Source organism: Hippopotamus amphibius, chromosome 1 (assembly GCF_030028045.1).
Source record: "Hippopotamus amphibius kiboko isolate mHipAmp2 chromosome 1, mHipAmp2.hap2, whole genome shotgun sequence".
Lineage (NCBI taxonomy): Eukaryota > Metazoa > Chordata > Mammalia > Artiodactyla > Hippopotamidae > Hippopotamus > Hippopotamus amphibius.
In genome coordinates this window covers 23,057,287-23,084,032 of record NC_080186.1, presented here as the reverse complement: position 1 = coordinate 23,084,032, position 26,746 = coordinate 23,057,287, and the positions used below count along the sequence as shown (strand labels likewise).

Below are 26,746 nucleotides of genomic sequence, written 5' to 3'. Positions count from 1 at the left end.
GACAGAACTTCTCAACATGACCTACAAGGCCCTACACAGCCTGGGCCCAATGTTGCTCCAGCCCCACCTTACCCTGCTTTATCTGCTCCAGCCACACTTGCCTCCTGGTCATGCTAACCTACCCACCCCAGGGCCTTTGCACATGCTGTTCTTTTTGCCTAGAATGTTTTTTTCTTCCCTCTTACTTGAGAAACTGGCATTCATCACTTCCTCAAGACAGTCTTCCCTGACTCTTTATAAGAGCTACATAGATGACCAACTTTTTATGCTGTCTGCTCCCACTGTAGCCTAAGCTCCAGCAGAGCAGGAACCATATCTGATTCTTCTCTCTGTTGTATCCCCAACCCCTAGCACACATTCTGTCATGGAGCAAGTAGCCAGTAAATATTGGGTGAGTAAACAAATAAACAAGGAGTTTCAGCAGTGGTTACCATAGATGTATAAGATTCTGTTAATGTACTGGAAATTACCTAATTTTCCAAATGTTCAGGGGGTCTCCCTATTTGAGGGATCCCAGAGCTAAGAGATGATTGAAAGAGCATTTTGAGAGAGCCAAATTAAGGCACAAAAGAACCACATATCAATGTCAAGGTTGAGAAGGATGGAGTGGAAAGGAGGTCTCAGGGAAGAAGAGAAGGTTGAGAGGACAGGATAGACCCAGCTCCTTCCTCTCCCACTGCCAGCTCCACCCCAACTCCCAGAAATACCCCTCATCTACATGCTTGAGTGGGGTGGGTCTGTCCGTGCCCCCCAGCAGATTCTCCCATCTTCCTTTAGTAATTGAACCTCAAAGTCTGGCTTTGTCCGTGGCTGCTCAGACTGCATCTCCCAAGGTTGAGGAAACGTCCGCCTCAGCACCTTACTGCTGCCTTGACTTGGGTACAGCCAGCGCCCTGAGCAAGCGAAAGGGAGGGAAGGAAAATGTACGGCACCACTGACAGGGATGACAGTTCTGAATGGGTGGATGTCCAGCCACCCACCCATATCACTCCCGCCGATTGAAGCCTCAGGCAGGCAGGCTCAGGAGCTGAGTCTTCCTCACTGCAGGGCTCACTCTGGCCCCCACCACCAGGCCTAGTGGAGTCATCAAATAAATCCAACATTTAGAAAAGGGGGGCAGGGGTGGGAGATTCAGCAGACACTTTCCTGAAACTCAATGGTAATAAAAGAGAAAAATGGACCAGCTCACTCTAGACAACCAGCGCCAGAAAAGTAATTATCCCACTTTCTAGTCCTCCGTGAGGATGCCGGTGGCAGAGGCACCTGCCCAGGTAATTCATCAGCCTCAGATTTATAGACTCCCCGGGAACCCAATGTACAAAGACTCCTCTCCAGTTCACCTGAAACAACACTATTTAGATTTTGTCAAGATTATTGCTCTTCTCTGCCATCCCTGAGCAGAGAGGTAGGCACCACAACGTGCGTGCAGCACGACGGAATATTGATTTGCTAGCACCAACCCTGAAGAAAAATCTCTACAAATGAGCCAGTTGTCGCCAACTGCCCAAACCCTCCCCAGGGCCGTGGTTTCCCCTGTGAGTCATTGAGCTGCTGCTGTCACACCAGGCAAACAGAGAGCCCAGCTGCGTGATCATAGGGGAATAAGATTGTGTTGTGTAGAAAGTACCACAAGCCTCTGTTTCCTGATCTGTGAAATGGGAATCACAGCATGGGATAATGAGGGCTCTCATTTTCTCTATTGTTTAAAAAAGTTTTTAAGATGAGCATATATTTCTTTTGTATGGAGAAAACTAAGCACAACAAAACAGATAAAATGAGGGTGTAATACATACCCCACTGATTTGCAGTGAGAATTGAATTAGATGAGACTCACAACACCCACGGCACAGGGCTGGGCAGGTGCTGAGCGCACAGTGACTGTGGCTGCCAGGTTGCTCTGATGACTGTGGCAGATGCTGGTTGTGGCTGTTGCAAATCAAGGTTCCAGGCAGGGTGCTGCCTTGTGACACTGGACAGGGAGGATGACTTCTCTGATTCATCCATCAAACAAGTAAGACACTGGCTTCTAGCCTAGAGGCGGGGGCATGGACTGCAGACCTTCTCATGCCATTTCCAGTCCCTAAAACCTATCTTTGAGTCACTGAGGGGTTGGTGACCTTTGATGTTAATCCTTCAGGAAGACAAGACATGACCTCAGGGGTCTTTTCATTTCTCCATGGTCCAATGCCTCCACTCACCCACTCATTCATTCATTCATTCAGGCCCCCAGAAGCACTTATTTAGCACATTATAAGCCGTGCCCCGGTCCTCCGGAAGCTCTAAGCCTGGTGGGTGAGGAACACACAGAAGCAGGAGAATCTACTACAGTGGGAGGTGCCAGCTGCAGAGAAGCATGGGGGCTGGGGAGCTCTGAGCAGCACTTGTTGGAATCTACCTGGGGAGGTCAGGTAAGCTTCACAGAGTGGCACTGATCTGAGTGGGGGGCGGAGAGTTTGTTGGGATGTCACGGTGGGAAGAGCACACCAGACAGAGGGAACAGCATGTGCAGAGGCTCAGAGGCTGGGAAGCATTTGGCCTGTGCAAGGAAGAGCACATGGTCTGGAATGGCTGGAGGATGGGATGTGTGTATAAGGGGTGGAGCAGAGATGAGAGATGAGGCTGGAGAGGCTAGTGCCTGGCAAACAGTCACATCACCTTTCAGAGCCTCAGTTTCCTCATCTGTACAAGACAATAACAGTTCCTTCCTCATAGAGTTGAATGAGATAATGAATAGCACTGTGGGAAGCACACAATAGGCACTCAATAGTTGGTCCCCATCATCAGTCTGACACATATTGAGCTCCCCCTCAGCCCCTCTCAGGTCCTCCCTCTGACTACCCCATCTCCCTGCCCTGTGACCAGCCCCCACTTGTGCTCCAGGCCTGATGTTGCACTGAGGATCTGAGTGGCTGTCGCCTTGCTCCAGGTTCAGCCACAAGCTCAAAGCCTGGAGCAGGGTGAGCACTCATGCATGTGGGTGAGCGGTCCTGTCAGAAGAGCGTCCTCCTCCCGCTGCCCAGAGCTGCCCATGCCTCAGCCACTGCCCTGTTCTGTGGCCAACCCCATCCCCCCTGCCTCCCCAACCCTGGGTAACATCCCAGCCTGCAGCCTGCTCCTAGTGCCATCCCTGAGCCAGGGTTCCACATCTGGGGTCTGCTGCATCCCAGAGACCCCTGTGAAGGGCACATCCACGGGGTCCACTTCCTGTGGCTCCTGCCTTTCTAAGCCTTGCCATTAATCTGGAGCTTCCAGGGCTAACCATACTCTGAGCTACAACCAGCTATTGTCTGGACTTTGGGAAACCTGGGTCTTCCAAAGGCAGGCTGGGGGAGCAGAACATGCCGACGTGAAGCCCTTCTGATTTCCTGATTCTGCCCGGTCTCAGAATGAGGTCATTTCCAGGAAAAAGAAACTGTGAGAAAGAATTAACAGCCAGAACGGTGAAAATAAAACATGAACATATGGCCATTCACAATAGCATCATAAATAAGAAAATACTTAGAAATAAATTGAACAAATGAAGGGCAAAGCTTGTGCACTGAACACTATGAAACATGGCTGAGATCAATTAAAGAAGATCTAAATAAATGGAGAGATATTTCATGTCCATGGGCTGGAAGACTCCATATTGTCAAGTTGGCAATTCTCCCCAAATTGATCTACAAATTAAATGCAAGCCCTATAAAAAAAAATCTCAGTAAGCTTTTTTGTAGAAATTGACAAACTGACGCTAAAATTTATATGGAAATTCTAAAGATGGAGAATAGACTTAACAATTTTGAAAAAGAACAAAGTTGGAGGACTGATACTACCTGACTTTGAAACATACAATAAAGCCACAGTAACCAAGACAGTGTGGCACTGGTTCAAGATAGGCATATAGATCAAAGAAAAGAAATTGAATCCTAAAGTAAGCCATTAAATTTATGGTGAATTGATTTTCAACAAAGGTGCAAAGACAATTCAATGTCTCATTGAATTGTCAAGACACGTTTGACCATTTGTGCAATCTTGTCAACAAATGATGCTGGGACAGTTGGTTACCCACATGAACTTAAACCCTCACCTCATTCCATACACAAAAATTAACCCCCAAATGGATCAAAGACTTAAATATAAGGGCTAAAACTACAAAACTCCCAGAGGAAAACAAAGGAATACATCTTCATGACTTTGTGTTAGGTGAAGACTTCTTCACCTTTTTGGAAGAGAATAAAAAGAAGATCCATAAAAGAAAAAAATCAGCAAATTTCCTTTATCAAAATTTTTAAAAATTGTTTCAAAGGACACCATTAAGAAAATGAAAAGGCAAGCCCACAGACTGGGAGGAAATATTTGTAAATCACATACTGATTAAGGTATTGTATCCAAAGTATATCAAGAACACTTGCAATTCAAAAATAAGAAGACAAACAACCCAATTTAAAAATGGGCTAAATACTTGGGGAGACATTTCACCAAAGAAAATATATGAATGGCAAATTAGCTCATAAAAACTTGCTTAACATATTCAACTAATGATATTATTCATTAGGTAAAACCAACAGTGAGATACCAATTCACACCCACTTTGAATGACTATAATTTTTTAAAAGGACAATATCAAGTATTGTTAAAAAAGTGGAGAAAGAGAAACTCTCTTATATTGCATTTAAGAATGTAAAATAGTACAATTACTTTGGGAAAACAGTATGGCAGTTTCTTAAAAAGCTAAATGTAAACTTCCCATAACACCCAGCAATTCCATTCCCAGGAATCTCCCTAAGAGAAATAAAAAACCTATGTTCACAAAAAGATTCACATGCAGACATTCATAACTGCATTTCTCATGACAGCCAAATGCAGAACTCCCCAAATGTCCATCAACTTTGAGTGGATACGTAAATGAGGATATCCATCCAGGGGAATACCACTCAGCAATAAAAGGGAAGAAATATGGATACACACTACATGTGGATCAACCTCAAATCTGTCATGCAAAGAAGTCAGATGCAGAAGACTACATACAGACTCCCTTGCTATGAAATGTCCACAAAAGGCAAACTTACTGAGACAGAAATCAGGCCTTCAATGCCTAGGATATAATGTGTGTTTGGGAGGAAGGGGGGAGTCGGAGATCAATGCAAACAAACACAAGGGAGCTTTTAGGTGATAGAGATGTTCAATAACTGGATTTTGGTGATGGTTACACAACTCATCTGTGTGTGTTTGTGTGTGTGTTAAATATTCTTTATTTGATATTATACATAAACTACACTAAAATGCCTTTCATTATATAAAAGGCAACATTTTAGACACAGGGAATTTTAATTAAATAAGCATAGTTAAGACCAAAAAGATAAAGTAGATACGGCCAGCTTATCTTCAACACTTGCCTTAACAGGCTAATAAACACAACTTGAAACACAGCTATGAAAAAGGCCATAGACATTTCTGTCTTGTAACAAATAAGGCAGTGGTCACCTATTACTCATTAGTAGCTTTTTTGAGATAAGCTATCAAGTCTGCCCTTTCTGCCTTCTTAATGCCAGTGAAGATAAGTTTTGTTCCATGGATGTACTACTTAGGATTCTCCAAATACTCTCTCCCTGTCTTCTCTCCCCAGTGATGCTTTTGTTCTTGTTGGCATCTGCATAAGAAAATCCAGGGGCCGGAACTGTCTTTCGCGCAAGTAGAGCATGGAGGGTTGGCCCAGTCTTGTGCCTGCCTCCCTTTTCTACAGCATGATACCGGGCCCACTACTGAAAAATCATCTTGCCCTTCTCAACATCATCCACCTTTAAATTGTTCCTTTGTCACATGTGATGCAAAAGTTCCAGATGCAAGTTGGTTATCCACAGTTCTCGAAGTTTACTAAAAATCACTGAATCATACTCTCAAAGTGGGTGAATTTTATTATAAATTATACCTCAATAAAACTAGTTATTTAAAAAAAATAACTACATGGGAATGCCCCACAGAGCTGGCTAAATGAGGAAGACAATAGGTGACAAACAAGCTCTCTGACAGCTCTCATTTCCTTCTGAGGAAAGAGGAGGGAGCTGGAGAACAGGGGCCTTAGTGTTTTGGACCAGTCTTAGCAGGAACAACTCCCATGGCTCTTAGAATAAAGGCCCAGCTCCATCCTGGCCAAGCCCTGCCCTCTCCACCATCGGTTCCCACCACTCTCCCATACCTACGTCCTCCCCAAACACTGGCCTTCTTTCAAGACTTCATACTGATGTAGTCCTTCCCACCTCAGGGCCTTTGCATGTGTTGTCACCCCTGTCAGAAACACATTTCTCTTTCTGCCTAGTTAACTTGTATTCAATCTTCAGACCTCAGCTCCATTGTCTCTTCCTTGGGGAAGACTTCCTTGATTTCCTGACCTCAGTCAAGTTCCTCTATAAATTGGTATCATGGACCCTTTCTCCTTATATAATTTACCACCATAGCAACTTTTCCTTTATTTGTGATATCATGACTTGTGTTAGACCAGTTACCATGAAGTTAGGAACCATGTCTAATTTGCTTACCATTGGACCCCAGGGCCCAACACAGTGCCTACCACACAGCACATGCTCAGTTATTTGTTAATAACTCGCCAAAAGTTAAAATTCTAAACTTCTTAAGATCAAGGGATTGTGGCATTCAAAACTTTCATCATTTTGAGATATAACAACTCACCACATCATGCAGTTATTATGTTCCTGAAACATTTCATGTGCCGGAGAGCAAAAGAAAAAAAAATCTACAAAAAAACTAGTAAAATCTGACCTTGAAGTGTACAGTTTCATCATTTAAGGAGCTTTTTTTCTCTTCTCTAGCCAGGCTGAACAAGAAAAAAGGAGAGAGTATACAAATTATCAATATCAGAAATGAAAGAAAGGTCATCACTACCGATCCCATGGACATCACAAAGACACTAAGGGAACAATAAGGGAACAACTCTATGCACACACATTTGATAACTTAGCTGAAATGGACCAGTTCCTTGAAAGACACAAACTACCAACATGCACAGAAAGACAAATAGATAACCTGAATAGCCCTTCAGCTATTAAAGAAATTGAATCAATTATTATTTTAAAATCTTTCCAAAAAAGCAAACAGGCCCAGATGGTTTCACTCGCGAATTTCACCAAACATTTAAGGAAGAAATATTACCAATTCTCTACAGTCTCTTCCAAAAAATAAAAACAGAGGGAACACATCTTAATTCATCCTATGAAGTCAATAGTATCCAATACCTAAAGACATTATAACAAAAGAAAACTACAGATAAATATCTCTTACAAACAGACACAAAAATTATCAAGAATATATTAGCAAATCAAATCTAACAATGTATAACAAGGATGAACATGTCAACCAACTGGATTTTTTTTTTTTAAATGGCACCATACTGTTTTATTTCAACCTTCAAACAATATAAAGAGGTAACAACTTCTGATGCAGAACCATGCAAGTGACGATAAAGGAACGAAAAAAGTATTAACAACAAAAAGACAATCACTTAACGGTGTTTCACAGCAGTGCTTTGGCAGTACTGGCAAGTCTTTCTGGCCAACGGCTTCCAACACGAGGAGTCTGAAGGAATTCCCTGCTCTCAGCAAAAGGACCCCCACACTTTCCCCCTGGTAGTTTACCACAGTAAACTGAGTCACCACACACCACACACCTCCACTCACCAGACTTTCGTAATGCACATCTTCAAACACGTAACTACATATTGTGCGTAATCACAACAAAAACTAAAGACAAGACAGTGTGGTAGAAAAGTAAACAAATGCCAATGTTTCCAGTAAGGCATCAGGGAATCACTGCTGACTGGGCCCTTCATGTCACCAGTTTAAAGAAAAGTTTGATTTACATTTCTCAGAAAATCCAATATTCAGAAGCTTAACCAGCAGGCTCAAGTTAAAAGTTTAAAAGACAGTCTTTTTTGGTAAATGTTGCATATAAAACATGAAATCAAGTTCTACTTCATAAAAAAAATTGAATATTTTTAATAGTAAAAATATATATGTTTATATTTCTCTTTTTAAAAAGACATTTAATAACAATACTCAGAAGACTGGATATAACCCTCAACCCCCCACCCTGCCAAGCTGTCCACCTGGCACAGATACATTAAGGCAAAGGCTCGTGGAGAGGCATGTCCGCCTGGGCGGGTGGGCTGGGGATGCCAGGGGAACACACTCCGCTCCTGCAGGGCCAGTTCAGAAAGGCTTCTCCCTCATGTTCACCGGGCCATCCTGCATCCCGAAGTAGACTCTCTCTGCCATGTTGATGAACAGGCCCGTGTTCACCACGCCTGGGATCATTTTGATAGTTGTGTTCACGTCACTCCACTTGTGCACCCGGTCAAACTTCCAGTCCAGGATAAAATTCCCATTATCTGTCACCACGGGACTTGCCTTGTTGACTGCCATTCGAAGTTCAATCACGCCCCCAAACTTCTGGATCACAGCCCGGCTCACTGGGACATAGGCCATCGGGATGACCTCGATGGGGATTCCCTTGTGTCACTGATCCCCAAGGTTCTTTGAATCTTTCCTGAAATCGGCAATCACAATGAAACGACTGGCATTGCCAGCCACAATTTTCTCCTGGGTCAGGCAGCCTCCACCGCCCTTGATGAGATTGAGATCAGCATCTACTTCATCAGCACCATCGATGGCCAGGTCAATCTCCGGGTGTCGGTCCAGGTCGCTGAGAGTTAAGCCGTACTGCAGGATGAGCTGACGGGCCTGGAAGGAAGTGGGAATACAGACGAGGTTCAGATTATCTTGTTTCACTCTTTCAGCTATTCGCTGCACAGCGTGGACAATTGTAGAACCGCTCCCAATTCCCAGTACTTGGTTATTCCTCACGTGGTTCTCCACGGCCGCGCGGCCCGCCAGCTTCTTGGCTTCCTCGGCCTTGGACATCGCGGAGGGGGCCGGGCAGACGCTGTTAGCGTCCCCGCCGCCGGTACCTGTGCTGCCAGCGCCGAACTGCACGCGTCCCAACAGCTGCACGTGGGAACCCGGAACGCCCCAGCTGTTCCCGCCTCCCCCAGAGCCCGCGCCCCCGGCCCTCCCGGGCAGCGGGGCCAGGACCCACCCGTAGAGGGTGCTGAAGGGCCCGGGGTGCTGCCAACCAAGTGGATTTTATTCGAGGTTCATGGGCTAGAAGACTCCATATTGTCAACAATAGTTCAACATTTGAAAATCAGTCAGTGTAATCCACCACAGCAAAAGGCTAAAGAAGAAAAATCATATAATCATTTCAACTGATGCAGTAAAAGCATTTGACAAAATCTAATGCCTATTCACCATCATCAAAAAACAAAACAAACAAACAAAACCCACCTCTCAGCAAACTAGGAATAGTGGAAAACTTCTTCAACACAATAAAGAACATCTACAAAAAACCTACAGCCAACATCATATTTAATGGTGAGATCAAGATTAAGAATAAAGTAAGGAAGTCTTCTTTCTTATCACTCCTATTCAACATCATACTGGAAATCCTAGCTAGTGCAATGAGACACAAAAAAGAAATTTAAAACGTATATCTCATAAAGGAAGAAATAAAACTGTCTTTATTCATAGTTGGCATGGTTTTCTACAGAAAAAAAAATTCTGAAAAAAGAAAACCCTCCTAGAACAAATAAGTATAGCAAGATCATAGGAGACAAGGTTAATATACAAAAGTCTATTGCTTTTCTATGTATCAGCAATGAAAAAATGGAATTGTAATTTTTTAAATACCACTTACAACAGCATCAAAAAACCAAAGAACTGAGGTATATACATATAACAAAATATGTTCAGGATCTATCTACTAAAAAACACTAATAAAAGAAATTTTTAAAGGTGTTAAGTAGAAGAGACAGTCCATGTTCATGAACTGAGACTCAACATTGTTAAGACATCAATTCTTCCCAACTTGACATATAGACTCAATGCAATACCAATCAAAATCCCAGTGAGCTATTTTGTGAATATTGACAAACTGATTTACATGGAAAGGACCCAGCATAGCCAACAAAATACTGAAAAAGAACAAAGTTAGAAGGCTCACAATTATCCAATTTCAAGATTAACTATAAAGCTATAGTTTTCAAGACAATGAAAGTTAGACATTTAGATCAATGGAACAGAACAGAGAGCCCCAAAATAGACCCACATAAAAATAGTCAACTGGTTTTTTACAAAAGGTCACTGCAAGTCAATAGAGAAATAATAGTGTTTGCAACAAATGGTGCTGGAATTATTGTATATCTATTTGCAAAAAACAAAAAACAAAACAAACAAAACTCCCCAAAAATAAAAACAAACAAACAAAAAACAGCCCACGCACAGACCTTACATCTTTCACAGAAATTAATGCAAAATTGATCATAGACCTAAATGTAAAATACAAACTATAAAATTTCTAGAAGAAAACATAGAAGAAAATCTAAGTGACTTTGGCAGCTATTCCCCCTACCATCCCTCAGCTATGCTTCTGTCTATAGTTAAGCCCCATCTGGCTGTCCCACGAGCCTGAGAGATGTTGAAGATAGACACAGCCAGACATTAGTTACAGCAGTGAAAATAGAATTTATCCAATAACTACTGACACTAAGGGAAAGAGCTGAGCTCCACCCCAATCTGTGCAGAGGTGATTGGGCATTTTAAAGGGAGAATGATGGAGGGGGAGGGGCAATGGCAGGGGCTTGAGCAGAGTCAGGAAAGTGAAAAATCACAAAGAGTGGGAAGGAAGGTTGGTGCATGTAAAACCCATCTCGGTTTGCTAAGTGGCACTCATTGAGTGGCACTCCTGCCCCCCGCCCCCTCCACGAAGGCTGGGAGGCAGCAGCCATGACTTCAGGTGTTGGCTGGAACAAACAAAGCTTCTTTTGGCATCCTTGAGCTTTGTCAGTCAGGCTCTTTAAGAGAGGCTAGGGACATCCTAGGGATGTGGCCTTGAGCTGTTAGAAACTATGTTAGTGTTTTGTTCAATTCTTTAGAGGCTAAGGTTAGGCTTAGTCAAGAGGAGAGCTCAGAGGAACCAGGCTAGTGTTCAATCGAGGGAAAAGTTTTTGTCGGAAAACAGAGATATTTCTTCATTCTGGGCTGTCAGTTCAATCTGCTTATGGTGCTTAGGGTTTTGCTAAATTTTCTGTGGCATCAGCTCCCCAGGTAAGTTCTTCTTAAAAGCCTCCTCTGTGAGAGAGTTGACAGTGCCAATTTCCCTTGGAACGTGGATCTTATTCATCTCTGTTCCCCCCCACCCAGCGCCAAGCACAGCGCCCAGCTCTTGATAAGAACTTGGGAAGATACTTGTTGAACTGGACAGAACTTGAAACAGAAATTGAGAAGGTTTTCAAGGGTTGCATTGGAGCATAAAAGAAAGGGGTTATAAATCAAAATCGCTTTCTGTAGGCCCCTGGAGAGTGCAGCATTTCAAGGAAGGCTTGGAAAATCTTTTTTGTAATGTGTGGGATTGCTTTCTATTGTAAACAGTTCTTGTTTGTAAGACTGTTTCACACACACACATGAGCTTGTGTGCACAAATTATAGAGATAATATATGATTTTTGGTAGAAAGAAAAAGAGAGAGAAGGAGGTAGGGAGGAAGAAAGGAAGAGAAGAAAGGAGGCAGGAAGTCAGAGAGTCAGGGAGGGAGGAATGAATAGGCTGCTGGATGGTAAGAGCTTGGAGTTCAGGGAGAGGTCCAAGTTGAGACATACATTTGGGATCCATCAGCATATGAATGGCATGTAAAGGCCATAAATCTGGTGAAGTCCCCAAGGGGGCAAGGGAGGATAAGGAGAAGAGAACCAAAGGCAGAACCCTAGAATAACTCTAGGGTTATAGGTTGAATAGTGAAGAAAGAACCAGCAAAGGAGATGGAGGTGGAGTAATCAGGGAGGTAGAAACCAAGAGAGGGTGGGAACCCAGAGCCGAGAGGAGAGAAGATTTCAGAGAAGTGTGAGCAACTATTCCAAATACTGATAGGTCAAATGTCATTGAAAGTTGACCACTGGGTTAATCAATGCATAGGTAATTGGTGACCTTGACAAGAGCAGTTATGGTGGAGTGTGAGGGGACAAAATGCATTTAGAGTGCAGTGCAAAGAAAATGGGGGAGGGGCATTAAAGATAGTACTAATGGTGACTCATTTTTATTGTAAAGGGAAGCAAAGGTAGCAGAAGAGGTTTGACAGATTTGTTTTTACTTGGGGGGATTAAAAAATTAATGCTGTGTTTGTACCTTAACTGGAATGGTCCAGAAGGGATGGGAAAGTTGATGATGTAGGCAAAAGAGGAAGGGATCTCAGGCACAAATAGCCTTGCATAACGGACGTAGAGTTCATGTAATGAGAGGGCCTTATTGCATGAGGAACTTTCCTGAGAGTCTGCCACACAGGCACACATCCTTCCAAATACTTACTTACCTGTGTACAAACCAAGATCATTAGACTCTATATCATGCTGTTCCTATTTTTCAGCAGCCTACTTTCTTTATTCAAATAACACATCACGGACATTCTCCCAAGTCAGAGCATAGAGGCCAAATTCAATCATCGTAATGGCTGCTCAGTATTCAAAGGTATGGTTGTGCCATAGTTTAAGCAACCAACCTCCTACTGATGGACATTTAGATTTCTCCAGTGTTCTTATTACAAATAGCATTGTAGTGAAGAGCCTTACGTAGCTTTGTACTCTAGGGTATTTCAGAATGATCAACTCCTAGAAGTTACGTTGCTGAGACAGGGTATGTGCATTCTGAATTTTGGTAGAGGCTGCCCAACTGTCCTCCGCTAAGGTTACCCCAGTGAATATCCCACCAGCAGGATGTGAGAGAGGGAGTGTAACACCAGGGGCTTGGTTTGAGTTTGGGCTTTCCATAGCAGACTTGCTTAACGTAGTTCAGCCTGAAAGTATGTATGTGTCAGAACCATAAGTGAGAAACCACTGCCCTGCCATCTTCAGGCTGCAAGAATGTGCTGACCCCAGCTGTTCTGGGGAGCTGAAGAGGCAGAGAATTGGGACAGTGAGAGAGGAGAGAGAGGACAACGTGGGGCAGGAGTGCAGATCTGGGGAGCTGTTGGATGTCTGGAGCAGGGAGCCGGGCTCTAGCCTGGTTCTTCAAACCATTTCTGTAGGGTCCCGGACAAGTGGCTCAGCCTCTCGCTGTCCTGTCACAACAAATGAGCTTGTGGGGATCCAGGCAGGTAGCAAACATGAAAATGAGACTGTAAATACTGGGGCAGAGACTGCAGGCTGCCCACCACAGGCACCTTCCTCTCCTTTCTTACTACCACAACCCCTATTCGGTTGGGGGACAACAATTTCCCCTACTTAAAAACATGACATTTCCCGCCCTTCTGCAGGCTGTCATGTGACACAGCTCTGGCCAATGAGATGGGAAAACACACAGTCCCCACCCCCTGCAGGCAGTCCTGTGACACAGTTCCCACCAATGAGACAGAGGCAGAGGTCGCTGTGGGGAATTCTGGGAAGTTCCCTGGAAGGGCAAGCATGTCTGTGTTCTCCCAGTGGACCACCAGCTGCCCAGCCTGGAAGGGGGCTGGAGGCCCAGGTGGAGCAGCCTTGCTGTGGCCTCAAGGGCATCTGCATGCCCCGAGGACACGGAGGGGAGATAGAGGAGGAGGCTGGCCCGATGGCATCTTGGAGCTGCTGGGCTTTCACCACTCCGCCACCCCCCTGCCCCGCCCAGGTGCCTTATTGGGTGAAAAAAATAACCCCTGACTCATCCACACCTCTGTTGGTCAGGTTTCGTTACTCTCAGGAAGGCCATTCCCAACTGTACAAGTGGCCGTGTGCAGGATGACAGGGTGCCAAACTGGACTCCAGGCACCCTGGCCCACCCCCTCTTCACCACTGAGCAGCTGTGTGAGGGAGCCCAGAGGGCTGGGCCTCTCCCAGCCTCGTTCTTTCACCTATAAATAGGGCAACAGTTCCAGGGACTGCAGCCTTGCAGGGATCAAGGAGGATAAGGTGACATGAACTCTTTGAAGGCTTCTGTCCTGAGACACAGGGGGCTGGCCCTGATCTCTGACTGGTGGGCAGCTGACCTTGGACAATCCCCAACTGCTTTCTGGCCTTTGGTTGTTTCATGTTTAAATAGGAGAATGGATACAGCTTACAAAGGGTGACACTGTTTAAGGGAGACAGGCTGTCTGTGTGTAATATGTGTAACTTCAGGATGGTTGATGGTCTCCACCAGGGGCGGTGAGAAGGGCAGCTCAGGGCTCATGCAACCAGCAAGGCCAGTGCAGTGGTGGGAGAGCATCAGACAGGGAGCCAGGAGCCCTTCTACCACCTTGGAATGGCCCTCCTCTCCTGGACCTCAGTTTGTCCTCTATAAAATGCAGGTTTTGGCTAGATGACTACAAAGGTCCTCATCGTCTCTCATACTCTTGGAGTTAATTTTTCTGCTTTCACAGACCTGCAGGGAGGCAGGTCAGGTGGCAGGGGTTGGGGTCAGCTACCGATCAGGAGTATGAAGTGTGTAGAACCCCAGGATCCTCTGAGAGTCTCCAGCAGGGCCCAGCTAAGTGTATCTACTGAGATACCTGCCCATGCAGGGGAGGGGGTGGGAGGGGCAGGGAGGTGATGAGAGACCCCCTTTTCCGCTCACCCAGAGCAGGGTGGACTCTGACCCACGTAGGCTTTCCTGCCTGTTTGAGTGAGAGCCAGGCTGGCCTTGCAGAGTGTGCACTGTAATTTAGCAGCATCTCTGAACAGATGGACACCAGCTGGGATGCCCTCTCTCTGAGAAGACCTGAGCCTTCTACTAATGAACTGTGTGACCCAGAGACAGTGACTTAACCTTTCTGGCTCTGTTGCCTTATATCTAAACATAAGGGTGTCAGACCAGGTGCTTTTAAAGATCCTTCCAACACTCAAATATAGGATTCTGGATTTAAGATAATAGTAGCCACACTCTAATTAGACTATTGGGAAGATGAAATAAGATCAGCCATGCTTCATGGATATTAGGCTTCTCTTTCCCTATTCCTTTTGATTTTATACATTAGCTTTTCTTGCCCTCCACCCCGACACCGCTGGAGGATATCTGTAGGTTGTTGCCATCCAGTGCCCTGGCGCCCTTTTACTAGTAAAGCTGTTATTTCCCCCAAGATTTTCCTCTCTCCTACTCTCAGCCCATCCCAGGCAGATCAACCCTGCCCCCAGATTGCAGGATGGATCCCCCAGATCCCTGGTTGGATTAAGCCAATCACCACATTCCCCCTCACTGACCCAGATCGGTTCAGGGATAGGTGTGTGGCCCTTAGAGCCGATGGTAACCGGCCCAGGACTTTTGATTATTTGTTGAGGAAGCTCTCTCTTCTCTGCTGGACTCCATCTGGACTCCAAGAAGGGGGCTCTGAGCATGGCCTTACATGGAGGAGGAATGCAAAAAGATGGAGACGGTCCTGGTGGCATCATCTGAACCCCTGCAACAAGGTCAAACTAAAACCTCATCCCTGAGCTTGTCAGCGGCATAAAACCGATAAATCCTTTCTGAGCTCAGATTCAAGCACTGAGGTTCCTGTCACAGGAAATGAAAGAGCCTAATGGCTGCCTCCCCTCCAGCTTCTAAGGCTCCAAGCTGAGACCAGCACAAAACTTTGCTGTGTCAGCCTCTCCCCCCAGGGGTATGAATCAGGTTCATCTCCCACTGCCCCTTCTCCCCATTTTCTTTCCTCCCACAGAGGAAGCAGCAGAAACCACCCCGTAATGACATCTCCAAGGGCGAGGGCACATCATCCCCAGACTCTAATGAACCGAGCAGCCCTGTCCCCGCCAGACCCGCATCACGCAGTGACCAAGAGGGCTGCTGACTCGTCCCTGTGGGTTCCTGGTGCTGACTTGCCATCTTCTGGCAGAAGGCGGGTTTGAGCTGGGAAGCCACTGGTCATATTTAAGGTGGGGGCTGGAGGGAAGCATTCACACAGAACCCTCTAGAGTCAAGGCTCTGGGATGGGTCTTAGAAGTGTCTTGTTCTGCAGATGTGCAGAGAGGTCACGTGACTTGTCCCAGGTCACATAGTGGTCTGGAGACTGAGTTGGGCCCAGAACCCAGATCTCCCTTTTCTGAGTCCAGTTGCTCCTTTCACTCTGCCACAGCTTCCTGCCAGGATTACCTCTGTTCCCTCCCCAGGTCCTAAGCAGCCCCTCCCATAGAGTCCTTGCTGTCTCCCAGAACCTACCCTACACTGAACACCCCCAGTTGTGTGCCAGATATTCCCAGTTTTTCCATCAGCAGGCTCTGCATCAGTGGATGCAGCAGGGATATGGATGGGTACCACGGGGTCTGCCGCACTCATTCTCAGGGCCTGAGCTGCCCCCTGAGCTCAGGCACTGCCCCTTTCCTCACATCTAATGGATGCCCTTCTTCACCCCGAGTCAGGATCCCCCCTCACCACCTGCTCCTTGTCCCCACGGCGGGTGGAGCTCTACATGCCTACAGGACACATCCCTGCTCTGTTTTGTTGCTGGAAGGCCTGGACTGACCTTGCCAATCATCTCTCACCTGTCCCCAGTTTCTCTAAATGCTGAGTCTCATCTCCTATCAGCCACGGCTGGGGTTTCCTCCAAAGCACTTTTGTCTTTTCGAGCAGGCAAGTCTGTTGCCTACATCCCTGAGTCTCTGTGTCTGGTTGGCCTTGATGTAGATCCATCCTCCCACTGCCCAGTGGTGCCCCTAACCTCCCCAGACAATCAGCAGTGGGACGGGGAAGGCTAGAAGCCAGGACTCCCCATCACCACCTCACCCAGCTCAGCAAGTCATCTGGCACCCAATTCAAGTCAACAGCCACGTATCTGAGCAGCTACTGTGTGCTGAGAGCTTCCCACAGCCCCTCTCCTGTGACCCTCACAAGTGCCCTATGAGGGGGGGTCATCCGTTCTACCTTCCAAGTGGGGAAACTGAGGACCTGCCCCAAGGTCACCTACCTGACCCTAAGACACTCTGAAGGGAGTCCCTCCCTTCCTCTGCCCCTGTCCGCAGGGATGTGGTTTTCTGTAACCTCCAGGTACAACCCTCTCTGCAGTCTCCTTTCTTAAATCCTTGGCCATTGTTTCCCTGGAATATTCCCATGGATCTGCTGACTAAATGTCAGAGATTGTCTCCTGGAACCAGAGGCCGGGACCATGTGGCCGGCAGAGCCCCCAGCCCTGCTCCAGAGAGGGCCTTCTTTAACCACAGTCACCAGCGCACTACATCTGCCCCACTTTTGACTTTGCGACAATCACAAGAGAGCTTGTTATCAAAACTGATCTGTGGGAGTTGAAAGGCTTCAGATGAAGATCTCTGTGGAGGGACCTCCGAACTTAGGCAAAAATGCAAGGCCATCAGCTGTTTGGGTGAAACACAATGACTGTCATGAAATTTTAATTAAACTCTTACTGGCGTGAATAATTGAGAGTCAAGTGCACTGACTTCCTCGGGCCTGCTCTGGAAGGAGAGCTGGGGCAACCTCAGCATCAGGTACAGGCCTCTGGAGGGATCTGCAAATGGCCCAGGTACCAAGGGGGCAGTGACGGGACTTCACCCTCGCCGGCCCCAGGAGCTGCCCCCGTTACCTCTCACCTCAGGGAAGTCATTTCTCCCTGTTTCCCGCTCTGCTTGGCCCAGCAGAAAGTGGCAGATGAGAGGAGCAGATGGGAGGAAGAGACAGAAAAGCAGGAGGGGTTGAGGGCTACAGTCTGGGTTGCAGCTGAACCTCAGGTATAATTCGCGATTCTCCGGCTTGCTGGCTGTGCGATCTTTAGCCACTCACTGTACCTCTCTGAGCTTCAATTTCCTCATCTGAAAAATAAGGACTATAACTCCCATCATTTTAGAAATGTTGATTATTTTCTCCCAGCCCATCCCTCCCTGCTCAGCCCACAACCCCGATAAGCTCCTCTCCCCTTCTCACAACCACCAGCCACCCTCAGCTTACTAACCCTATTGAGGTGGACACCTGGTCCACGCTGGCCAGATTATCAGATTTCCCCTCCCGGGAACCTCAGTTTGGAGCATGGAGACAGAGTCAGGAAGCTGCGGCATCCAGCTGGAAGAGCCGGGAGCTCAGGGCTGGTAGATGCCACCATCTTGGTGTGGCCGTGGTGGGTCAGAGTGAGCAGAGAGGCGCCCCACCCCCACCCCACCCCACCCCACCCACACACACATACTCATGAATGAGTACAAGTGAAAACTGGGGAAATATGAGTAAGATGGCTGGGTTGTATCAATGTCAATCTCCTGACTGTGATATTGTCCTGCAGTTTTACAAGATGTTACCATTGGGGGAAACTGGATAAAGGGTATGCAAGCTCTCTCTTAGTCCTTTCTTTTTTTTAAATTAAGCTACATGTCACTTCCCCCCCACAGGACAATGAATGCACTCTCAGCTGGGGGCTCTGGTGGCACCCATCTGGCCAGTGTCACCTGATGAAGTGGGCAGGGCTCCCCTTAGGTCCAGGTGGAGGAAGCAGCTTACCTGGGCTGCCTTCTGTTGCCAAGTTGGGGCTAATAGAGAAACTGGACCTGGGTTTCCTTCTTCTGTGGGTGGGTGGGGTGGAAGGTCTAAGACATCCTGCCACCTTGCTGTTCCTCCGGTCCTGGAGCCCCTAATCTGTCTGCCTTCCTCTGTCTACTTTACAGAGTGCTCCTTTTGTTCTCTTGTCTTTTCCAGCAATGATAGCTATATCTAGTGGGGAGGAGCAGGGAAAGACCTCTGTATTATTTCTTATAACTTCATAGGGCTCTTCAATCATCACCCTCCTCAAAAAAAGGTTCATTTTAAAAATAAACATATGCCAGAAAAAAATAAATAAATAAGACTAACACCACCAATCTCATTGGATAACTGTGGAAATTAAGTAAATTACCATGTGCAAATAACTTAGCACATGTCTGGCATGCAGGGGTGCTTACGGATATTCATTCTTCTCCAATAATTTAGGAATGTTATATTCCTAAAGATTTTTTGGAGTTCACAATATATTTTTCCCTAAAACTCTGTTATAGACTAGGGTTAGTCCAAAACTCCTAATGGCTTTTACTACTCCTGTGATAACAAGTCTTCTTTGGGGACATGTAGTCCAAACTCCAGACATCAACACCACATCCTCCCTTCCCTGGGCCATTCCCAACAAATGGAGGAAAAAAATGTTTGGATACCCTAAACAGAGAGAGCAAAGCAGAGTGAGACCAGGCTCTACAGACATAAGAGGTAGAGTTAGGGTTGATGGAGACCAGGAGCGTGAATGCACCTCTGATTCACAGCCGGTTAGAACACCAGCGTTACCACCCATGGTTGGTCGGGGCTTACTGTGCACCAGGCAGTGTGTGTACCACCCCATTAATTCTTACCACCGCTCTCCAAGGAAGAGTGCTAACCTGTTTCACAGCTGAGGGAACTGACACTGAGAAGTTAAGGAACTTCCCAAGGTCACAGCTTGGATCTAAATCCCAGACCTGTGGCGACTCCACCCCCGGCCCCTGACCACTGCCCTCACTGCCCCTCCGCTCCTGGGTGTCTATTTGTGCAGCTTTTAGGGCTCCTCTCCTCAACCACCCTGTTAGGGAAGAGCTGTTTAAATCATTGTCCCCATCTACAGATGAGGAAACTGAGGCCCAGAGAGGGGAGGCAACTTGCCCAAAGTCACACAGCAGGAAAGTGGGGGATCCCTGTGTTCTTGACTCCTCCTGCAGGCCCCCCTCGCCTGCCCCTCATCACCTCTCCACAACCATTCTCAGAGGAAAGCACAGACTGAGGCCCCCTTCTCCATGTGGTTGGGGGAGTCGTGGGCTCACAGAGATGTCTCCATTTGCGGTATCTCCTGCCCTGGTGGCCAAACCCCTCTTTCTCCGTCTGCACCACATCCTCCCTTCTCCTCCTTCCCTGAGCCCTGGGGCTGTCACTTCCTTCATGTGCCCACTTTAATTATTACCTTTGAGGAAGACTCCATCCAGGAGGTAAACACAGAAGACCTGATTCTGATGACTGAAGGCATCCCTCCTCCCTCGGATGCAAAGGGAGCCCCTGCAGCCCCTGCAGTAACACACCATTAACCTCTGCCAGGGCTGGGCAGCCCCCAACATGGTGCATCCCCTTCCCCGCAGGCGCTGGGCCTGCATGGAAAGGGAGAAGGGGATAGGGCCCCACTTTCTACAGAGCCCAGGGGTAAATCCAGGGCTCTGGGCTCCACAGCCAAGAATGGGGTGGGTGGGGCCCGAGGAATCAGTGCACAGCCAAGTAGCAGCTCCAGGCTGTGGGAGGGATGTGCACAGTGCGCACCTTTAGCCCCTGAGACCCAGTCACACCCAGCCTGGTCAGACCCATCAAGGGACACTCCTGGGTGTTCAGGCGTCTGTAGGGGCCCTGCTCCCTCCTTACCCCGCTGCCTTGGCTGTGGGATTCAGCTTTCCTAGGCCTGGCTCTCAGCTTCCCCTTGGGCTCCACTGTGGAACATTCCTCCTGCCCCAGTGCCATGCCCTGTCCTGGATGGGAGCTCTCCTCTGACCTGGCCCGTTGGGACACACCCCAAGACCAGCCTCAGGACAGAGCCCAGTTAGCCTTTTCCCTGCCCCTCCCCCCACCCCACACCCTGGAAAGAAGAGATGCTCCCAGCAGCAGCAGCACCTGGGAGCGTCTTAGACATTAGCATCTCGGGGCCCACCCAGCCTCCTGCATCAGAACCCCACCTGCAGGACCCCAGGACCAATGACAGAGACACAGCATGGAAGCCCCAGCTGAGTCCTCTCTCCACCCACAGGGAGGGCCGGGCTGAGGTGGGAGATGTGCAGATCCAAGTGGCCTGGTGGCAGCAGGATGACATTTGCCACTGACAGGGGCTGGGTTGGCCTCAGTCAAGGGAGGGTGGAGTTTTGCTGGTTTGGAGCCAGGGTACTCCGTGCACGGAATGCTCTTAAGATCGCAGCAGACACTGTGGGTGCCCCGCCGGTGTCCCCTGGGCACTCGCCCTCACACGTCAAGAAAGGCGGCCCCCTGAGGGCACCTGCAACTCTGTGACTCCTGTTTCCTCCGCTAGAGCATGTCCAACGACACTCACTCACAAACAGTGTCCACTACACAACGGGAGTTGTCCCAGGCTCGGGGACACAGCTCTGAGCAGGACAGGAAAAGGCACATCCTCATGGAGCTGATGTTCGGTGGGGAGACGTGAACAGACACAGCCATGTCCAGAGGCAGGTGGTGACACGCACTAAGGGAACACAGGGCAGGGTGAGGAGACAGAGGTGACAGAGGCTGACGTGGCCTCACTGTGCGCAGAACGAGATGGGGACCAGGGCTCATCCTGCCTGAATCTCCAGCCCCGCACAGAGCCAGGTGCAGGCTGCCCTCAGCCAGCACCTGCTGACTGAGTGTCCAGAGGGACAGAGCCCCCTCCCCAGGCCCTTGGGTGGGGAAGGGGTGGAAACGAGGGGCAGGTGGGGCCAATCCCTGTTCTCCTGCCCCTGGTGAGATGTCTCCACTCGACCATATTCCTGGAGAACTGGGACCGCTGCACCCCTTTTTCCCGGGGTGTCTGGGCTCATTTCAGCAGATGGGGCCCAGAAGGGAGGAGGCGGATGGGGAGAAGGGGTGAGGAGAGAGCAAGACCCCTCCCCACCTTGCTTTCCCAGGCAAAGCCATCACCTTCTGGAAGGGAGGAGAGTGACTCAGACACCCCCCTCCCAGTGGGGGCAGAGCAGGAAATGAGCAGAGAAACAGATCACACATGGGAGAGAAGCTGCTCCAGGATGTACATTCACCTCTTGAATGCAAATGCAGACATTTGTGACCAGATGTGAGTTCAGCGGCATGTGGTACACAGGCCCTCTCCTCATCCTCCCCATCTTGATACCTGACAGCCCTTTATTTCCTTGTATGGCGTGTTTCAAGCACATTGTTTTTCTCCGTTTGATAAAGTATAATTCGTTTAAGGTTCTCATGGTTATTTCATGTCTCCAAAGCATACTTTTCACGGGAAGATCAATTCCAAGAAAACACTTAAAGCCCTCGGAAGTTAGATCCATTAACAAGTGCTAAGTGGCCAGTCGCTCACCGGGGGAAGGGGGGGGGAGCCTTTGACTAAGACCAAGAAGTGATAGCTCTGCTGGGAGCCCTGGAACAAGGTTCTGTGAGCCTTTTCTTTTTCCTCTGCCTGAAATTAAAGTTCATTTTGGAGACCAAAGAAGATGATCCAAAGAACAGACAGAAGGCAGCTGTGATAGAGGGAGGGGGTGCTCCCAGGTCACTCCCTGGAAAGGGTCTCTGCTCTGCAAAGACTGTAAATATGTCAGCGATGTTGTGGACCCAGGGACCCGTCATATGGGAATCAGTCATCCTCACGTGCAGTGGCAGCAGGGAAACCTGAATGTCATCTCGATGCCAGAGTTGGGGGGTGTGAATCAGCAGAGATCATTTCTGGAAGAAGAGAGAAGCCCAGGGGAGAGCAAGGAGGAGGGACAGACCACTTACTGTCAGAGATAAATGATGGGGTTCCTTCCAAAGACTGAGTGCTGAAAAGAGGTAACAGCCAAAGCCTCATCTGATGACAGATCCCCTCAATAGAAATAAAACATAATGATATCAGCTTCCAGGCACCGGGAAGCTGTGCCTGACCCTTTTAATGCTTTATGTGTGTTACTTCAGTTTAGTCTCGTAATACTTTATTGAAGTATAATTGACAGAAAATAAACTGCATGTGTTTAAAATGTGCAATTTGGTGTTTTGATATACATGCTTGAAACTATCACTGTAATCAAGGTAATCAATGTACCCATCACCCCCAAAAGTCTCCATGTGCTTTTTTAAAAAATTTATTTATTTTTGGCTGCATTGAGTCCTCGTTGCTGCCCACGGGCTTTCTCTAGTTGCAGCGAGTGGAGGCTACTCTTTGTTGCGGTGTGTGGGCTTCTCACTGTGGTGGCTTTTCTTGTTGCGGAGCATGAGCTCTAGGCACGGGCTTCAGTAGTTGTGGCACACGGGCTTAGCTGCTCCGCGGCAGGTGGGATTCTCGCCGACCAGGGCTCGAACCCATGTTCCCTGCATTGGCAGGCAGATTTGTAACAACTGCGCCCCCAGGGAAGTCCCTCCACGTGCTCTTTTATAAGCCCTCCCTCCTGCCCCTCTCTTTCTTCCCCTCTCCCAATCCCTGGACACCCATGCATCTGCTTTCTGTCACTATCGATGAGTTAGCATTTTCAAGAATTTTATGTAAATGGAATCATACAGCAATATGATCCTTTATATCTGGCATCAGTGTAATTATTTTGAGATCCATTCATGTTGCTGCATGTATCAATAGTTATTTTATTTCTGAGTAGTATCACATTATGTAAATATGCTGAATTTTTCAGCCATTGATATTTGGGTTGTTTCTAGTTTGAGGCGATTCTACTTAAAGTTGCTATAGACTTTCATGTTCCCATTAGATGAATAACTGGGAGTGGAAGTGCTAAATCACATGGTAGGTGTTTCACAGTAAGAAACTGTGAAACTGTCCTCCAAGTTGGCTGTACCATTTTATAATACATTCCCACTGTCAACGTATGAGCGTTCCAATTCTTCCATACCCTGGACAAAACTTGATATGATCCATCTTTTAGATTTTAGCCATTGTGATACCCCAGGTCTATAGGAGCATTTCATTGTGGTTCTAATTTGTGCTTCCTAATCACTAGTGATGTTCAGCATCTTTTCATGTGCTTATTTATTTGCCATTCATGGATTTTCCTTGATGAGGTGTTCAACTTCTTAGCTTATTGTTTATTGGTTGTTTGGTTTGTTTGTTTGTTTGTTTGTTTTTAAAGAATGTTTACTTTATTAAGACCTAACTCATCCTGTAGGGCACTGATAGACCAGACCTTCACCTTGAGATCAGTTTTGTTTTTTGTTTTTTTTTTACCAAGGGTTTTGATTCTTATTATTATTTTTTTTGGGGGGGGTACACCAGGTTCAATCAACTGTTTTTATACACATATCCCCATATTCCCTCCCTTCCTTGACGCCCCCCCCTCAAGTCCCCCCCACCCTCCCTGCCCCAGTCCTCTATGTTTGTTTGTTTTTAAATTTGTTTATTTATTTATTGGCTGTGTTGGGTTTTCATTGCTGTGCACGGGCTTTCTCTGGTTGTGGCGAGCAGAGGCTACTCTTTGTTGTGGTGCGCAGGCTTCTCATTGCAGTGGCTTCTCTTGTTGTGAGCACAGGCTCTAGGCACGCGGGCTTCACTAGGTGTGGCACATGGGCTCAGTAGTTGTGGCTCAAGGGCTCTAGAGCTCAGGCTCAGTAGTTGTGGTGCACAGGCTCAGGTGCTCCGTGGCATGTGGGATCTCCCAGACCAGGGATCGAACCCATGTCCCCTGCACTGGCAGACGGATTCTTAACCACTGTGCCACCGGGGAAGTCCCTGGTTGTTTGCTTTGAGGGTTCTTTACATACTCTGGATATAAATCTTGTAACAGATATGTGATTTGCAGATATTTTCTCCCAGTCCGTGGCTTATATTTTAGTTCTCTCACTATCTCTCAAAGAGTAAATGCTTTTTCATTTTTTATCAGCATTTTCTTTTACAGATCATGCTCTTGCTGTCATATCTAAGAAAGCTTGGCCTAACCCAATGCCACAAAGATTTTCGCCTATTTTTTTCTAGAAGTTATGTTATTTTAGGATTTATATTTAGATCTGTAATCCATTCTGAGTTAAGTTTTTATGCGATGTAAAGTATAAACTGAAGCTCCCTTTTTTGCATAGGGACATCCAATTATATCAGCAACATTTGATGACAAAAGTAGTTCTCTACTGAATTTCCTCTGCACCTTTGGCAAAATTCAGTTGTGCATATGTCTATGGGTCTCTTTCTGGACCCTCTCTCTTGCTCTATTTATCTTTTTGACAAATATGTCAATATGACACTGTTTTAATTACTTTAGCCTTGTAAGTCGTGAAGTTAGGTACTGTCAATCCTCCAAATATCTTCTTCTTCATAGTGTTTTGACTAATCTAGGTCTTTTGCATTTCCATGTGAATTTTAAAAGCAGCTTGTTAAAAAAAAAAAAAACAAGTAGCTTGTTCATTTCTTTAAAAAAAAATGCCTACTGGGCTTTCAATTGGATTGAGTTGACCTAGAGAATTGACACTTACAGTATTAGGTCCTCTGACTTGAACAGTGTATATCTCTTCATTTATTTGAATCTTCTTTCATTTCTAACAATTTTGGGGGGGGGTCCAGAGTATGCAGGTCTCATACATCTTTTGTCAGTTATCCCCGAGCATTTAAAATTTTTTGATGCTGTTGTAAATGGTATTTTTTTATTTCAGTCTCTAATTGTTCATTACTGTAAATATACAGTTGATTTTTCTGTATTGGTCTTGTATCCTGCAACCTTGCTAAGCTCATTTATTAGTTCTAATAACTTAGATTCCTTTGGGTTTTCTAGGTAGCTGATCACTTTGTCTGCAACGAAAGTTTTACTTATTCCTTTCCTGTGTGGATGCATTTCATTTCTTTTTCACACCTCATTGCATTGGCTAAAGTACAATGTTGAACAGAGCAGATGCTGAGAAAGGACATTCTTCTCTTGTTCCTGATCTTAGGGGTAGAGTATTCACTCTTTTCACCGTTAAGCATGATAGCTGTTGGCTTTCATAGGTGCCCTTTATCAGTTTGCCAAAATTCCTTTTTATTCCTAGTTTGCTGAGAGTTTTCATAAGGAATGTAAATGGTGAATTATGAAGTGTTAAAACATGTGAAAACTGATTAAAGTGGCCTCTATACTTCTTCTCTGTCTGCATCTGTCTCCTGAGCTTTGAAATATGGCTTTGCTTCTCTTCCCATCAAGAAATGAGGTCTTTTTCCCCAGATCTTGGATCTGGGATGGCCCTGTGACTTACTTTTGCCCATAGAATGTGGTAGAAGTGATGTGTCAGTTCCCAGCTGTTCTAAAATATACCCAGAGTTGTTGTTTTTTGGGTTTTTTTTAACTTTTTATTTTATATTGGAATAGAGTTGATGAACAATGTTTTGTTAGTTTCATTGTACAGCAAAGTGATTCAGTTATACATATACATGTATCTATTCTTTTCCAAATTCTTTTCCCATTTTAGGTTGTTACATAATATTGAGCAGAATTCCCTGTGCTACACAGTAGGTCCTTGTTGGTTATCCTTTTTTCTTTTTATTGGAGTATAATTAGAGAACAGACGTGTAGACAGAGAGGGGGAAAGGGAGGGTGGGATGAATTAGGAGATAGGTTTGACATAAATACACCACCATGTGTAAAATAGATAGCTAGTGGGAACTTGCTGTATAGCACAAGGAGTGCAACTCAGTGCTCTGATGACCTAGTGGGGTGGGATGGGGGTGGGGGAAGGAAGGTCCAAGAGGGAGGGGATATATGTATACTTATAGTTGATTCACTTCATTGTGCAGTAGAAGCTAACACAACATTGTAAAGGGTTGGTTTCTTTTTAAATCAGGTATGGTAAGACACGAGACACAGAAATGATTGTCATCAAGGAAGAAGTTTGTACTCACAGATCCCTAGGAGACAGAGGCACAGCACTCTGCACAGGGCCCCCTGGGGAAGCATCAGGGTGGGTCAGGAGGCAGAAGGAGAGGAGGGGAGAGCATGGCCCAGAGTCTTTGTGAGAGAGAATGGCTGAGGCAAGGTAGGTATGCTGAGTAACCTTAGGATTGAGCAGTTTGAATCATTTCAGCAGACTGTGGACTATTGGAGTGGTCCCTAGGTGTCTGGTAACTGG

General features: G+C 46.6%; 2 pseudogenes; both read right to left on the bottom strand.

Moving 5' to 3' along the window:
- Positions 1-5,466: 5,466 nt before the first annotated feature.
- Positions 5,467-6,500, bottom strand: LOC130853649 (cytochrome c-like; annotated as a pseudogene).
- Positions 6,501-7,412: 912 nt separating this feature from the next.
- LOC130853600 (ribose-5-phosphate isomerase-like) overlaps positions 7,413-26,746 on the bottom strand; it is a 103,895-nt pseudogene continuing 84,561 nt past the window's right edge.